Genomic DNA, 14,844 nt, shown 5'->3' on the forward strand with positions numbered 1-14,844 from the left:
TGCACCTCGCGCTGTGGGCTCAACCCCCCCTTTCGGTTAACACCAACGCACTAACCGGTGCGCCACAAGACTCGGGGCTATTTTGGCCCGGGGATGGTGGGCAACCCCGCTGATGTCTGGGAAGTGACTGCTGCCCAAGGCGGATGGCAGGGTGGCCTCCCAAAAGGGAATTTGAAACGAAAATCAGGCTCAGTCAAAAAAGGAAAGGGTGGCCGGACGGTTTATGGCAGGGGGAAACGGTGACCGGTTCGTACTGGGCGTCCCGTGCCCCACTCCGGCATTTACGGAGCTCTGCATGTTGGCGGGCAAAAGGGACCAGAGGGGCGCGGCCGAGAGGGGCCAGCGCCCCCTTTGGGCTTGACTCCGGGGGCCGGGGAAAGGGGGAAATCTCCCCCGGGGGGGAGATCAGTAATCCTTCACCAAGGTTGGGTTCAAACATTTGGCCAATTGCAAAAAAGTCCCTAAAAGTTGAAAAAAAATAAAAAATCAATCCCAAAATTTCTAATAATACAACTTCAATACTACTCCACTACTACTGCTAATAATTAAAAAAATAAAACGAAAATTAAATGAACTGAATAAACTGGTCAAAGAAAATAAAGTAAACAACGCGTCACAATGAAGGAAAAGGGGATGCTGCACTTTTTTTTACTCTGGACCCGATAGACGCTCCCTAATTCATCTTCGGGTTCGTTCCCCGACGGAAGGTGGGCTTTTATGACCGCCGTTAGGCTCCTCGAAAATATAAAATCAAACCTAATACTTAAAACAACTTCAATACTACTCCCCCTACTGGTACTATTCAAAATAATGAAAATGACATGGATAAACTTGAAAAAAAAAAAAACAACGCGCCGCAATTTAAGGGGAAAAAGGGGATGCTTCCCTTTTTCTCACGTCTGGACGTTGATAGACGCCCCCCAAAAGCTCATCTGCTCCTCGTTGGTATGGTGGTGGGTATCCCCGCCTGTCACGGGGGGAGACCAGGTTCGTTTCCCCCCGACGGGGGGGCTGGTCTTTTGCCCCTTGAACCCTTTTGGCTTCTCGTCCCCACACAGAGGGCGGCCAGCCCTCTTCCGTGGAAATCTTGGGCTCGCATCCGGCGGTCGACCTCTTGGCGCAACGGTAGCGCGTCGCCCCAGATCAGAAAGGGTGGGTTTTCCCCTCACGTCGGGTCCCCGGGCCAGCCCTGACTCCCCGCCGGGGTCAGCCGTCCTTTTTTATCCCCGCCTGCAAAAACCCTTCGAAGGGAAAGTGGGAAAGCCCCAGCCCCGACTATTGGCCCCGGGCCTTTCGGGTTTTTTAAAAGGGGCCGAGTGGGGTGCACTTTCCCCATCGGCGGCTGGCAGGGCCCGAAGCTGGGGGGCTTAAAAAGGGGCCGCCGTCGATCGTGTCTTGCTGGGGGCTGTTTTTTTGCAACCCCCTTTAAACCCGGGCGGCCCCTTTTCTGGCGGGATTTTGTCAAAAACACCCTCGGCGTCCCCGGGTGGGGAACCAAACCAAAATTCGGTTCAGGCCCCAGCAGCTAACCCATTGGGCCCCAGGGCTTTGGGGCTACCCGGCTGGCCCAAAGGGGGTGGGGGGAGCAAGCCCCGCTATGTCCCGGCCCAAATGACTGACTGCCGAAGGGAGGATGGCAGCGTGGCCCTCCTTTTAAAAGGGAATTTGAAACATTTTATCAGGCTCAGTCCAAAAGGGAAAGGGTGGCGCGGGACATGGTTTTTTGGCAGGAAGCGGTGACCCGGGTTGTACTGGGGGGTCCTGTGCCCCGGGTCCAGACGGGCCGCTCTGCATGTTAGGCAGGCAAAAGCACCAAGGGGGGGCTTTGGGGGGCCAGCAGCCCCCTGGTCTTGACTCCAGGGCGGGGAGAAAAGTGGGGAAGTAGATCCCCCCAGGGCCAGATCAGTTTTCCCCGGGGTTTAGCCAAAGGGTTTGGGGTTTAAACATTTGGCCAAAGGGGTTTCAGTAGTCCCGGGAAAAGAAGTTGAAAAAAAAAAAAAAATAAAATCAATGGCCCTTACTAATAAACAACTTAATACTACCCCCCACTACTACCTAATTTAAAATAATAAAACAGAAAATTAAATAGAACTGAATAAACGGTAAAAGAAAATAAAGAAAAAAAGCGTCTAATGAAAAAAAAGCGTGCTGCACTTTTTGTACTCTGGGCGCTGATAGGCCCCTAATTCATCTGTGCGGGTTCGATTCCCCGGGGAAAAAGGGGGGTTTTGCATGACGGGACCCCTCGAAAAAATAAAACCCAATCGCTAATACAAAAATCCTTCAATACTACTCCCACTACTACTGGTACTATTCAAAATAATGAAAATAGACATGGATAAACTTGAAAAAAAATAAAAAAAAGCCGCAAGGGGAAAAAGGGGTGCTTTTTTCCCCCCTCTGGGCGTTGATGGCGCTCTAAACTCATCTGCTCCTCGTTAGTATATGGTGAGTTCCCCGCCTGTCACGGGGGCGGGTTATTCCCCGAGGGGGGTGGTCTTTCACCGAAACCCCTTTAGCTTTCGTCTCACAAGAAGGCAGCCACCCTCTTCCTTTGGGAATCCAAACGCATCCCCTGGGCCTTGGCGCACGGGGGGCGTCTGACTCAATCAAAAGGGTGCGTGTTCAAATCCGTCGGTCATAGTCCCGCCCCCTCCCGCGGGGGCTCGGCGTCCTTTTTTTCCCCGCCCCTGCAATAAAAAAAAAAAAACCCCCCGGACGTGGAGCAAAACCCCAGCCCTGACTATTGCCCCCCCGACCTTTTGGGTTTTTAAACGGGCGGTGGGGGGCACTTTCCCGGCGCTGGGGGCGAAAACTGGTGCAAAAAGGGGCCCCCCTCGTCATTGGCTGGGAGGGGTGTTTCTTTGCCCCCAACCTGGGAAGCCCCTTTTCGGGGGGTTTTGTCAAAATCCTCCCCTCCCCGGGTGGGGGTCGAAACCCAACCTTTTTGGTTAACACGAGCGCTATCCCTGGGCCCCAGGCTCGAGCCCCCGGGTGGCCAAGGGGGTGGTGGAGCAAGCCCCTGATGTCTCGGCGGGGACGCTGCCCGAAAGGGGGATGGCAGCGCTGGCCTCCAAAGGCAATTTGAAACGTATATCAGAGCTCAGTCATAAAAAGGGGTCCGGACTGGTTTATGGCGGAAGCGGTGACCGGGTTGTACTGGGGGGCCCCGTGCCGGGGCTCCGGCCGACGGACCCCTCTGCTGTTGGCAGGGAAACACCAGAGGAGGGGAGCGGCCGAAAGGGGCCAGCAGCCTAACTGGTCTTGACTCCCGGGCGGGGGAGAAAAGTGAAGATCCACCAGGGCCAGATCAGTAATCGCGTTCAAGGTTGGGTTCAAACATTTGGCCAAGTGTGCAAGTAGTCCAGTAAAAGAAGTTGAAAAAAAATAAAATAAAATGCAATACGCCATTACTAATAATACAACTGTCAATACTACTCCCACTACTACTAATAATTAAATAATAAATACAGAAAATTAAATAGAACTGAATAAACTTCAAAGAAAATAAATAAAGCAGCGTCTAATGAAGGGAAAAGCGTCTGCACTTTTGTCCGTCTGGACTGATAAGCCTCCTAATTCATCTGTGCGGTTCGATTCCCCGACGGAAGGTGTCTTTGCACCTGACCCCGTTGAGCTCCTCGAAAAATATAAAATCCAATCGCTAATACTAATAATGCAACTGTCAATACTACTCCCACTACTACTGGTACTATTCAAAATAATGAAAATAGACATGGATAAACTTGAAAAGAAAATAAAACAACGCCTTAATGAAGGAAAAGGCGATGCTTCACTTTTCTCACGTCTGGGCGTTGATAAGGCGCTCCTAGCTCATCTGCTCCCTCGTTAGTATAGTGGTGAGTATCCCGCCTGTCAGCGGAGACGGAGTTCGATTCCCCGACAGGGAGGCTGGTCTTTTCACCTGACCCCCCGTTGTTCTCGTCTCACACAGAGAGGCAGCACAGCCCCTCTTCCGTGGCAATCTTAGGCTCGCATCCGGTGTCGACCTCGTGGCGCACGGTAGGCGCTCTGACTCCAGATCAGAAGGCTGCGTGTTCAAATCCGTCGAGGTCAGTAGTCCCAGCCCTGACTCCCGCGGCGCTCAGCCGTCCTTTCTTATCCAGCCCTGCAATAAAAAAAAAAACAAAACCCTCGAGCGTGGAGCAAAGCCCGAGCCCTGACTATTGGCCACGCCCGGTACCTTGCTTTTAAAGCGGGCGAGTGAGGGTGCACTTTCACGCCGGCAGCTGGCCAGCGAGGCAGAAAGCTCGGTGCTTAAGGCGCGCGCCGTCGATCGTGTCTTGCTGGGAGGGCTGTTTCTTTGCAACCCTAACCTGGCAGCCCTTTGCTGGCTTGGGATTTTGTCAAAATGCACCTCGGCGTCCCTGGGTGAGCTCGAACCAAACCTTCGGTTAACACGAGCGCGCTAACCGATTGCGCCACGAGACTGAGCTACCGGCTGGCCAAGGGGATGGTGGAGCAAGCCCAGCTGATTCTCGGCGAAGTGACTGACTCCAGGCAGGATGGCAGCGTGGCCTCCTTTAAAGGCAATTTGAAACGATATATCAGGCTCAGTCATAAAGGAAGGATGCACGGACATGGTTTATGGCAGGAGCGAGTGACGTTCGTACTAGGCGTCCTGTGCCCGAGCTCCGGCACTTGACGGACCGCTCTCATGTTAGGCGAGGCAAGAGCACCAGAGGGAGACAGCGCGAGAGCGCAGCAGCTAACTGGTCTTGACTCCAGGGCCGGGGAGAAAAGTGAAGTCGTCCACAGGGCCAGATCAGTATAGCGTTCAGCCAAGGTTGGTTCAAACATTTGGCCAAGTGGCAAGTAGTCCAGTAAAAAGTTGAAAAAATAAAAATAAAATGCAATCGCCATTACTAATAATACAACTGTCAATACCTCCACTACTACTCAATATAAAATAATAAATACAGAAAATTAAATAGAACTGAATAAACTGGTCAAAGAAAATAAAGTAAAGCACAGCGTCACAATGAAGGAAAGGCGATGCTGCACTTTTGTCCGTCTGGCGCTGATAGACGCTCCCTAATTCATCTGTGCGGGTTCGATTCCCCGCGGAAGGTGGTCTTTGCCTGACGCCCGTTGAGCTCCTCGAAAATATAAAATCAATCGCTAATACTAATAATGCAACTGCAATACTACTCCCACTACTACTGGTACAATTCAAAATAATGAAAATAGACATGGATAAACTTGAAAGAAAATAAAACAACGCGCCGCAATGAAGGAAAAGGCGTGCTTCACTTTTTCTCAGGGTCTGGACGTTGATAGACGCCCTAGCTCATCTGCTCCTCGTTAGTATAGTGGTGAGTATCCCGCCGTCACGCGGAGACGGGTTCGATTCCCCGACGGGGAGGCTGGTCTTTTGCACCTGACCACCCGTTTAGCTTCTCGTCTCACACAGAGAAGGCAGCACAGCCCTCTTCCGTGGCAATCTTAGGCTCGCATCCGGGGTCGAACTCGTGGCGCAGCGGTGGCGCGTCTGACTCCAGATCAGAAGGCTGCGTGTTCAAATCACGTCGGGTCATAGTCCCAGCCCCTGACTCCGCGCCTCAGCCGTCCTTTCTTATCCAGCCCTGCAAAAAAAAAAACCCTCGAGCGTGGAGCAAAGCCCGAGCCCTGACTATTGGCCCGCGCCTACCTTTGGCTTTTAAAGCGGGCGAGTGAGGTGCACTCACATCGGCAGCTGAGGGGCAGAAAGCTCGGTGCTTAGAGCGCCGCCGTCGATCGTGTCTTGCTGGGAGGCTGTTTCTTTGCAACCTAACCTGGGCAGCCCTTTGCTGGCTTGGATTTTGTCAAAATGCACCTCGCGCGTCCCTGGGTGGCTCAACCACCAACCTTTCAGTTAACAGCCAGCAGCTAACGATTCGCCACAGAGACTCGAGCTACCGCTGTGCCAAGGGATGGTGGAGCAAGCCCAGCTGATGTCTCGAGCGAAGTGACGACTGCCGAAGGCAGGATGGCAGCGCTGGCCTCCTTTTAAGGCAATTTGAAACGATATATCAGAGCTCAGTCATAAAAGGGAAAGGATGGCACGGACATGGTTTATGGCAGGAAGCGAGTGACGGTTCATACTGGGCGTCCTGTGCCCGAGCTCCGGCGCTGGCGGACCGCTCTCATGTTAGGCAGGCAGAGCACCAGAGGAGGCAGCGGCAGGCGCCAGCAGCCTAACTGGTCTTGACTCCCGGGCCGGGAGAAAAGTGAAATCGTCCACCAGGGCCAGATCAGTAATCGCGTTCAGCCAAGGTTGGTTCAAACATTTGGCCAAGTGTGCAAGATAGTCCAGTAAAAGAAATTGAAAAAAATAAAATAAAATGCAATCGCCATTACTAATAATACAACTGTCAATACTACTCCCCCTACTACTGCTAATAATTAAAATAATAAATACAGAAAATTAAATAGAACTGAATAAACTGGTCAAAGAAAATAAAGTAAAACAACGCGTCACAATGGAAGGAAAAGGGGTGCTGCACTTTTGATCCGTCTGGCGCTGATAGCGCTCCTAATTCATCTGTGCGGGTTCGATTCCCCGGAGAAGGTCGGTCTTTGCACCTGACCGCCCGTTGAGCTCCTCGAAAATATAAAATCAATCGCTAATACTAATAATGCAACTGTCAATACTACTCCCACTACTACTGGTACTATTCAAAATAATGAAAATAGACACGGATAAACTTGAAAAGAAAATAAAACAACGCGCCGCAATGAAGGAAAAGGGGATGCTTCACTTTTCTCCGTCTGGGCGTTGATAGACGCTCCTAGCTCATCTGCTCCTCGTTAGTATAGTGGTGAGTATCCCGCCTGTCACGCGGAGACGGGTTCGATTCCCGCGGAGGCTGGTCTTTGCACCTGACCACCGTTTAGCTTCTCTCTCACACAGAGAAGGCACAGCCCTCTTCCGTGGCAATCTAGGCTCGCATCCGGCGGTCGACCTCGTGGCGCACGGTGGCGTCTGACTCCAGATCAGAAGGCTGCGTGTTCAAATGTCCGAGGTCATAGTCCCAGCCCTGACTCCCCGCGGCTCAGCCGTCCTTCTTATCCCAGCCCCGCAAAAAAAAAAAACCCTCGAGAACGTGGAGCAAAGCCCGAGCCCTGACTATGGCCACGCCGTACCTTTGGCTTTAACGGGCGAGTGAGGTGCACTTTCACATCGGCAGCTGCGAGGCAGAAAGCTCGGTGCTTGAAGCGCCGCCGTCGATACTGTCTTCGCTGGGAGGGCTGTTTCTTTGCAACCCTTAACCTGGGCAGCCCTTTGCTGGCTTGGGATTTTGTCCAAAATGCACCTGCGCGTCCCTGGGTGCTCGAACCACCAACCTTCGGTTAACAGCCGAACCGCTAACCGATTGCGCCACAGAGACTCGAGCTACCGGCTGGCCAGGGGATGGTGGAGCAAGCCCAGCTGATGTTCGGCGAAGTGACTGACTGCCCGAAGGCGGATGGCGCGCTAGCCTCCTTTAAGGCAATTTGAAACGATATATCAGAGCTCAGTCATAAAGGAAGGATGCACGGACATGGTTTATGGCGAAGCGAGTGACGGTTCGTACTGGCGTCCTGTGCCCGAGCCCGCACGCGGACGCTCTGCATGTTGAGCGGCAAGAGCACCAGAGGAGGCAGCGGCCGAGAGCGCCAGCAGCCTAACTGGTCTTGACTCCAGGGCGGGGAGAAAAGTGAAGTGTCCACCAGGCCAGATCAGTAATCGCGTTCAGCCAAGGTTGGGTTCAAACATTTGGCCAAGTGTGCAAGTAGTCCAGTAAAAGAAGTTGAAAAAAAAATAAAATAAAATGCAATCGCCATTACTAATAATACAACTGTCAATACTACTCCCACTACTACCGGCTAATAATTAAAATAATAAATACAGAAAATTAAATAGAACTGAATAAACTGGTCAAAGAAAATAAAGTAAAGCAACGCGTCACAATGAAGGAAAAGGCGATGCTGCACTTTTTGTCACGTCTGGACGCTGATAGACGCTCCTAATTCATCTGTCCGGGTTCGATTCCCCGACAGGAAGGTCAGTCTTTGCACCTGACCGCCCGTTGAGCCCTCGAAAAATATAAAATCAATCGCTAATACTAATAATGCAACTGTCAATACTACTCCCACTACTACTGGTACTATTCAAAATAATGAAAATAGACATGGATAAACTTGAAAAAGAAAATAAAACAACGCGCCGCAATGAAGGGAAAAGGCGATGCTTCACTTTTTCTCACGTCTGGACGTTGATAGACGCTCCCTAGCTCATCTGCTCCTCGTTAGTATAGTGGTGAGTATCCCTCCTGTCACGCGGGAGACCGGGTTCGATTCCCGACGGGGAGGCTTGGTCTTTACTGACCACCCGTTTAGCTTCTCGTCACACAGAAGGCAGCACAGCCCTCTTCCGTGGGCAATCTTAGGCTCGCATCCGGCGGTCGACCTCGTGGCGCAACGTAGCGCGTCTGACTCCAGATCAGAAGGCTGCGTGTTCAAATCACGTCGAGGTCAGCTAGTCCAGCCCCTGACTCCCCGCAGCGCTCAGCCGTCCTTTCTTATCCCAGCCCCGCAAAAAAAACCCTCGAGACGTGGAGCAAAGCCCGAGCCCTGACTATTGGCCACGCCGTACCTTTGGCTTTTAAACGGGCCGAGTGGGGTGCACTTTCACATCGGCAGCTGACGGGGCAGAAAGCTCGGTGCTAGAGCGCCGCCGTCGATCGTGTCTTCGCTGGGAGGGCTGTTTCTTTGCAACCTTAACCTGGGCAGCCCTTGCTGGCTTGGGATGTTGTCAAAATGCACCTGCGCGTCCCTGGGTGGGCTCGAACCACCAACCTTTCGGTTAACAGCCGAACGCGCTAACCGATTGCGCCACAGAGACTCGAGCTACCGGCTGGCCAAGGGGATGGTGGACAGCCCAGCTGATTCTCGAGCAAGTGACTGACTGCCCGAAGGCAGGATGGCAGCGCTGGCCTCCTTTCAAGGCAATTTGAAACGATATATCAGAGCTCAGTCATAAAGGAAGGATGGCACGGACATGGTTTATGGCAGGAAGCGAGTGACGGTTCGTACTGGGCGTCCTGCCGAGCTCCGGCACTTGACGGACCGCTCTGCATGTTAGGCAGGCAAGAGCACCAGAGGAGGCAGCGCCGAGAGGCGCAGCACCTAACTGAGATTTGACTCCAGGGCCGGGGAGAAAAGTGAAGTCGTCCACCAGGGCCAGATCAGTAATCGCGTTCAGCCAAGGTTGGTTCAAACATTTGGCCAAGTGTGCAAGTAGTCCAGTAAAAGAAGTTGAAAAATAAAATAAAATGCAATCGCCATTACTAATAATACAACTGTCAATACTACTCCACTACTACTCTAATAATTAACAATATAATACAGAAAATTAAATAGAACTGAATAAACTGGTCAAAGATAAAGTAAACAACGCGTCACAATGAAGGGAAAAGGCGATGCTGCACTTTTGTCACGTCTGGACGGATAGACGCTCCCTAATTCATCTGTGCCGGGTTCGATTCCCCGACGGGAAGGTCGGTCTTTGCACCTGACCGCCACGTTGAGCTCCTCGAAAATATAAAAATCCAATCGCTAATACTAATAATGCAACTGTCAATACTACTCCCACTACACTGGTACTATTCAAAATAATGAAAATAGACATGGATAAACTTGAAAAGAAAATAAAACAACGCGCCGAATGAAGGGAAAAGGCGATGCTTCACTTTTCACGTCTGGACGTTGATAGCGCCCCTAGCTCATCCTCCTCGTTAGTATAGTGGTGAGTATCCCCGCCTGTCACGCGGGAGACCGGGTTCTGATTCCCTGACGGGGAGGCTGGTTTTGCACCTGACCCCCATTAGCTTCTCGTCTCACACAGAGAAGGCAGCACAGCCCTCTTCCGTGGCAATCTTAGGCTCGCATCCGGCGGTCGACCTCGTGGCGCAACGGTGCGCGTCTGACTCCAGATCAGAAGGCTGCGTGTTCAAATCACGTCGAGGTCAGAGTCCCAGCCCCTGACTCCCCGCAGCGCTCAGCCGTCCTTTCTTATCCCAGCCCTGCAAAAAAAAAAAACCCTTCGGAACGGGAGCAAAGCCCGAGCCCTGACTATTGCCACGCCGTACCTTGGCTTTTAAACGGGCCGAGTGAGGTGCACTTTCACATCGGCAGCTGACGAGGCAGAAAGCTCGGTGCTTAAGAGCGCCGCCGTCGATCGTGTCTTCGCTGGGAGGGCTGTTTCTTTGCATACCTAACCTGGGCGCCCTTGCTGGCTTGGGATTTTGTCAAAATGCACCTCGCGCGTCCCTGGGTGGGCTCAAAACCGCAACCTTTCGTTACAGCCGAACGCGCTAACCGATTGCGCCACAGAGACTCGAGCTACCGGCTGGCAAGGGATGGTGGAGCAAGCCCAGCTGATGTCTCGAAGAAGTGACTGACTGCCCGAAGGCAGGATGGCACCCTGGCCTCCTTTAAGGCAATTTGAAACGATATATCAACCCCAGTCATAAAGGAAGGATGGCACGGACATGGTTTATGGCAGGAGCAGTGACCGGTTCGTACTGGGCGTCCTGTGCCGAGCTCCGGCCTGACGGACCGCTCTAGTTAGGCAGGAAGAGACCAGAGGAGGGCAGCGGCCGAGAGCGCCAGCAGCCTAACTGGTCTGACTCCCGGGCCGGGGAAAAGTGAAGTCGTCCACAGGGGGCCCGATCAGTAATCGCGTTCAGCCAAGGTTGGGTTCAAACATTTGGCGTGTGCAAGTAGTCCAGTAAAGAAGTTGAAAAAAAAATAAAATAAAAATGCAATCGCCTTTCTAATAATACAACTTCAATACTACTCCCACTACTACTGCTAATAATTAAAATAATAAATACAGAAAATTAAATAGAACTGAATAAACTGGTCAAAGAAAATAAAAATAAAGCAACGCGTCACAATGAAGGAAAAGGCGATGCTGCACTTTTTGTCACGTCTGGACGCTGATAGACGCCCTCAATTCATCTGTGCCGGTTCACCCTCAACGGAAGGTCGGTCTGCACCCGACCGCCCGTTCGAGCTCCTCGAAAAATATATAAAAATCCAATCGCTAATACTAATAATGCAACTGTCAATACTACTCCCACTACTACTGGTACTATTCAAAATAATGAAAATAGACATGGATAAACTTGAAAAGAAAATAAAACAACGCTACCAAGTAATGAAGGGAAAAAGGCGCATGCTTCACTTTTTCTCACGCCTGGACGCTGATAGACGCTCTCCCTAGCCCATCTGCTCCTGCTGGGTATAGTGGTGAGTATCCCGCCTGGTCACGCGGGAGCAGACCGGGGTCTGATTCCCTCGACGGGAGGGCTGGTCTTGCACCTGACCACCCGTTTAGCTTCTCATCCTCACATACAGAGAAGGCAGCAAAGCCCTCTTCCGGCAATCTTAGGCTCGCATCCGGGCGTCGATCTCGCGGGCTAAACGGGTAGCTGCCTGACTCCAGATCAGAAGGCTGTGTGTTCAAATCACGCCGGCGTCATAGTCCCAGCCCCTGACCCCGCAGCAGCCTCTCAGCCGTCCTTCTTATCCCAGCCCCTGCAAAAAAAAAAAACCCTCGAGAACGCGGGAGCAGCCCGAAGCCCTGACTATTGGCCACGCATACCTTTGGCTTTTAAACGTGGCCGAGTGAGGTGCACTTTCACATCGGGTAGCTGACGCAGGCAGAAAGCTCGGTGCTTAAGAGCGCCACATCGCGGTTCGCTGGGAGGGCTGTTTCTTTGCAACCCTTAACCTGGGCAGCCCCTTTTGCTGGTTTGTTTTGGGGTGGGTTCGAAAACCACCAACCTTCAAGTTAACAGTCAACGCGCTTAACCGGACATGCCCACAGACCTCGAGCTAACGTGGGTTGGCCAAGGGGATGGTGAGCAAGCCCAGCTGATGTCCTCGAAAGTAAGTGACTGACCGCCCAAGGCAACGCTACCGCAATGAAGGGAAAAGGCGATGCTTCACTTTTTCTCACGTCTGGACGTTGATAGACGCTCCCTAGCTCATCTGCTCTTTGTTACTATAGTGGTGAGTATCCCCCTAGAGTCATATATAGGTAGACGCCACATTCCCTGTGTTGCCCAGTCGACACGATATGTCAGTGCGTCCGCCATTTTGCGAGTGTCAATAGTGCCGTTTAAACTAATACAGGTAGACGTGGAAACCGGGTTTTCTGATGAAAAACAATAACGTTTAAAACAGTATCGTTTACCTACAACAGATTTTGGTAAATCGTTAAAATACAATTATTTATATCCATTTATACACTAATAATGGCAATTATTAAATAATTGTAATTATTATTATTATTATTATTATTATTATTATTATTATTATTATTATTAATTATTAAATAATTCCTAACATATAAGTAACATTTCTCTGATTGCCTTACTCCATCTCCATAACATTTCTAGTCTTGTCCTGTTCAGACGCAACACAGTACTGAAGTATTGGTTAATGCCCTTGTCACCTCATGTATAGATTACTGTAATGCTATTCTATCTGGCATCCCACAAAATGTATCCATCAGCACAACTTTGTTAAAATTCTGCTGCCAGGATAATAACCTGCTGTTTTAAATCGACTGAACATATTACACCAATTCTCTCTCAATACAAATTACTGCTCTTAAAATTTAAAGCTCTCCACAACCTCACTGATCTCCTCCACACTTGCACTCCTCCCGCTCACTCAGATCCTCATCTGCAGCTCTACTTTCTGTACCACACATCAGACTCAGCTCAATTCAATAACACATTTTAAAACTGCCCTCAAAACTTATCTTTTTAAACTGGCATACCAATTGTAAATTTTGCACTGTTACTGCTAGTTATCTTTGTTTGTTTGCTAATTATTGCTTTTTGATTTATCATTCTCTTATTTTAATTTTACTAATGTTGTTTAGTTTTATTGTAAGGTGACCTTGAGTAAGATTATAAAACAGGATTTTCTAATGGACAAATCCAACAAAACAATCTTGCTTGGAGCATACAATGGTTTGTACAATCCCAAGCAGCACATGCGTGAGGTATCTTTAAATCCATTACTTCACCCACAGCAGTGCCACTCTCAATATGGCGCGGCGTTGACGTACGATGCTGCTGGTCATGCGGCGTCTAGTAATCCAATGTCTATGAGTATCCCCGCCTGTCACATGTGAGACTGCTGTTCAACCAATCTTATAACTCTTTGACAAGGAACCAGCCAATCATGGATTGTGTTACAGTGCTTCTATGAGTGGTTCTAAATAAAGACATCCCACTCTCCATTAAACAAGGCAAAGTTAGTCAGATAGGAGAGTCAACGCTAGTGCTGGCCAATTACACATTACTTTAGATGACTCTTACGCTGACCAATCTTATGACTCTTTGAAAATAAACCGCCAATCACCGATCACTTTGATTATGTCATGTAAATGAGGTGTTCCATTATTGTAAATTTAAGACCCATTTATTTCTCTTGTCTTCTTTTTATTCTGTTGACCACTTTTTCTGCTTTAGGCCCTTGATGTTTTTCCCCTGAGTGCCACCATTGCTGATTCTTACTTCCAGCCCTATTATAGATCAGCAGCCGCTGGTCGCGGCGCTGAGCCGGGAGAAAGTGAAGTCGTCCTGGGGCCAGATCAGTAATCGCGTTCAGCCAGGTTGGGTTCAAACATTGTGTGCGTGTGCAAGTAGTCCGGTAAAAGAAGTTGAAAAAAAAATAAAAGCCAAATGCAATCGCCGGTACTATTAACTCCATTAATACTACTCCCCCTGCCTGCTAATAATTCAAATAATAATACAGAAAATTAAATAGAACTGAATGACTGTCAAAGAAAATAAAGTAAAGCAACGCGTCACAATGAAGGAAAAGGCGATGCTGCGCTTTTTGTCACGTCTGGACGCTGATAGACGCCCTAAATTCATCTGGCGCAGGTTCAGTTCCCCGACGGGAAGAAGGGTTGATCTTTTGCACCTGACCGCCCGTTGAGCTCCTCGAAAATATAAAGTAATCGCTAATACTAATAAGCTGGCTATAAATGCCACTGGTACATTCAAAATAATGAAAATAGACGTGGATAAACTTGAAAAGGAAAATAAAACGCTTGCCGCAATGAGAGGAAAAGGCGATGCTTCACTTTTTCTCACGTCCGGACGTTGATGAACTCCCTGGCTGTCTGCTCCTCATTAGTATAGTGGTGGTATCCCCGCCCACCTGTCACGCAGGGGACGGGGTTCAGTTCCCGACAGGGGCTGGTGCGCGACCACCCGTTTAGCTTCATCTCACAGAGAAGCAGCACAGCCTCTTCCGTGGCAATCTGGGCTCGCATCCGGCGGTCGACCTCGTGGCGCAGGTAGCGCGTCTGAAACTCAGAATCAGAAGGCTGCGTGTTCAATCGCGTCGGGGTCATAGTCCCGGCCTGGCTCCCGCAGCAACTCCAGCCGTCGCCTGTCCCAGCCCGCCACAAAAAAAAAAAAAAAAACCTTTGAGGGCGTGGAAGCAAAGCTGAGCCCTGACTGTTGACACCCGTACGCTGGCTTTTTAAACGGAGGCCGAGTGATTTTTGCTTTCACATCGGCGGCTGACGAGGCAAGCTCTCGGTATACGAAGGCGCCGCCGTGATCGTCATCCTTCGCGCAGGAGGGCTGTTTCTTTTGCAACCCTTAACCCTGGGCAGCCCTTGCAAGCGAGTTTTATCAAAATGCACCTCGCGCGTCCCTGGGTGGGCTCAAGACCGCAACCTGGTTAACAATAAAACGCGCTAACCGGTGCGCCAAGAGACTCAAGGCTTCGGCTGGCCAAGGGGATGAGCAAAGCTGGCTG

General features: G+C 50.5%; 3 non-coding genes across 3 annotated transcripts; 2 read left to right on the forward strand and 1 right to left on the reverse strand.

Moving 5' to 3' along the window:
* Positions 1 to 8,449: 8,449 nt before the first annotated feature.
* Positions 8,450 to 8,520, forward strand: trnaw-cca. The gene has a single exon. It is a non-coding gene; the product is annotated as a tRNA-Trp (tRNA).
* A 293-nt stretch (positions 8,521 to 8,813) lies between these two features.
* Positions 8,814 to 8,887, reverse strand: trnan-guu. The gene has a single exon. It is a non-coding gene; the product is annotated as a tRNA-Asn (tRNA).
* Positions 8,888 to 9,942: 1,055 nt separating this feature from the next.
* Positions 9,943 to 10,013, forward strand: trnaw-cca. Its single transcript has one exon. It is a non-coding gene; the product is annotated as a tRNA-Trp (tRNA).
* Positions 10,014 to 14,844: the final 4,831 nt, after the last annotated feature.

The sequence above is a fragment of the Polypterus senegalus genome, unplaced genomic scaffold, assembly GCF_016835505.1.
Source record: "Polypterus senegalus isolate Bchr_013 unplaced genomic scaffold, ASM1683550v1 scaffold_2407, whole genome shotgun sequence".
NCBI lineage: Eukaryota > Metazoa > Chordata > Cladistia > Polypteriformes > Polypteridae > Polypterus > Polypterus senegalus.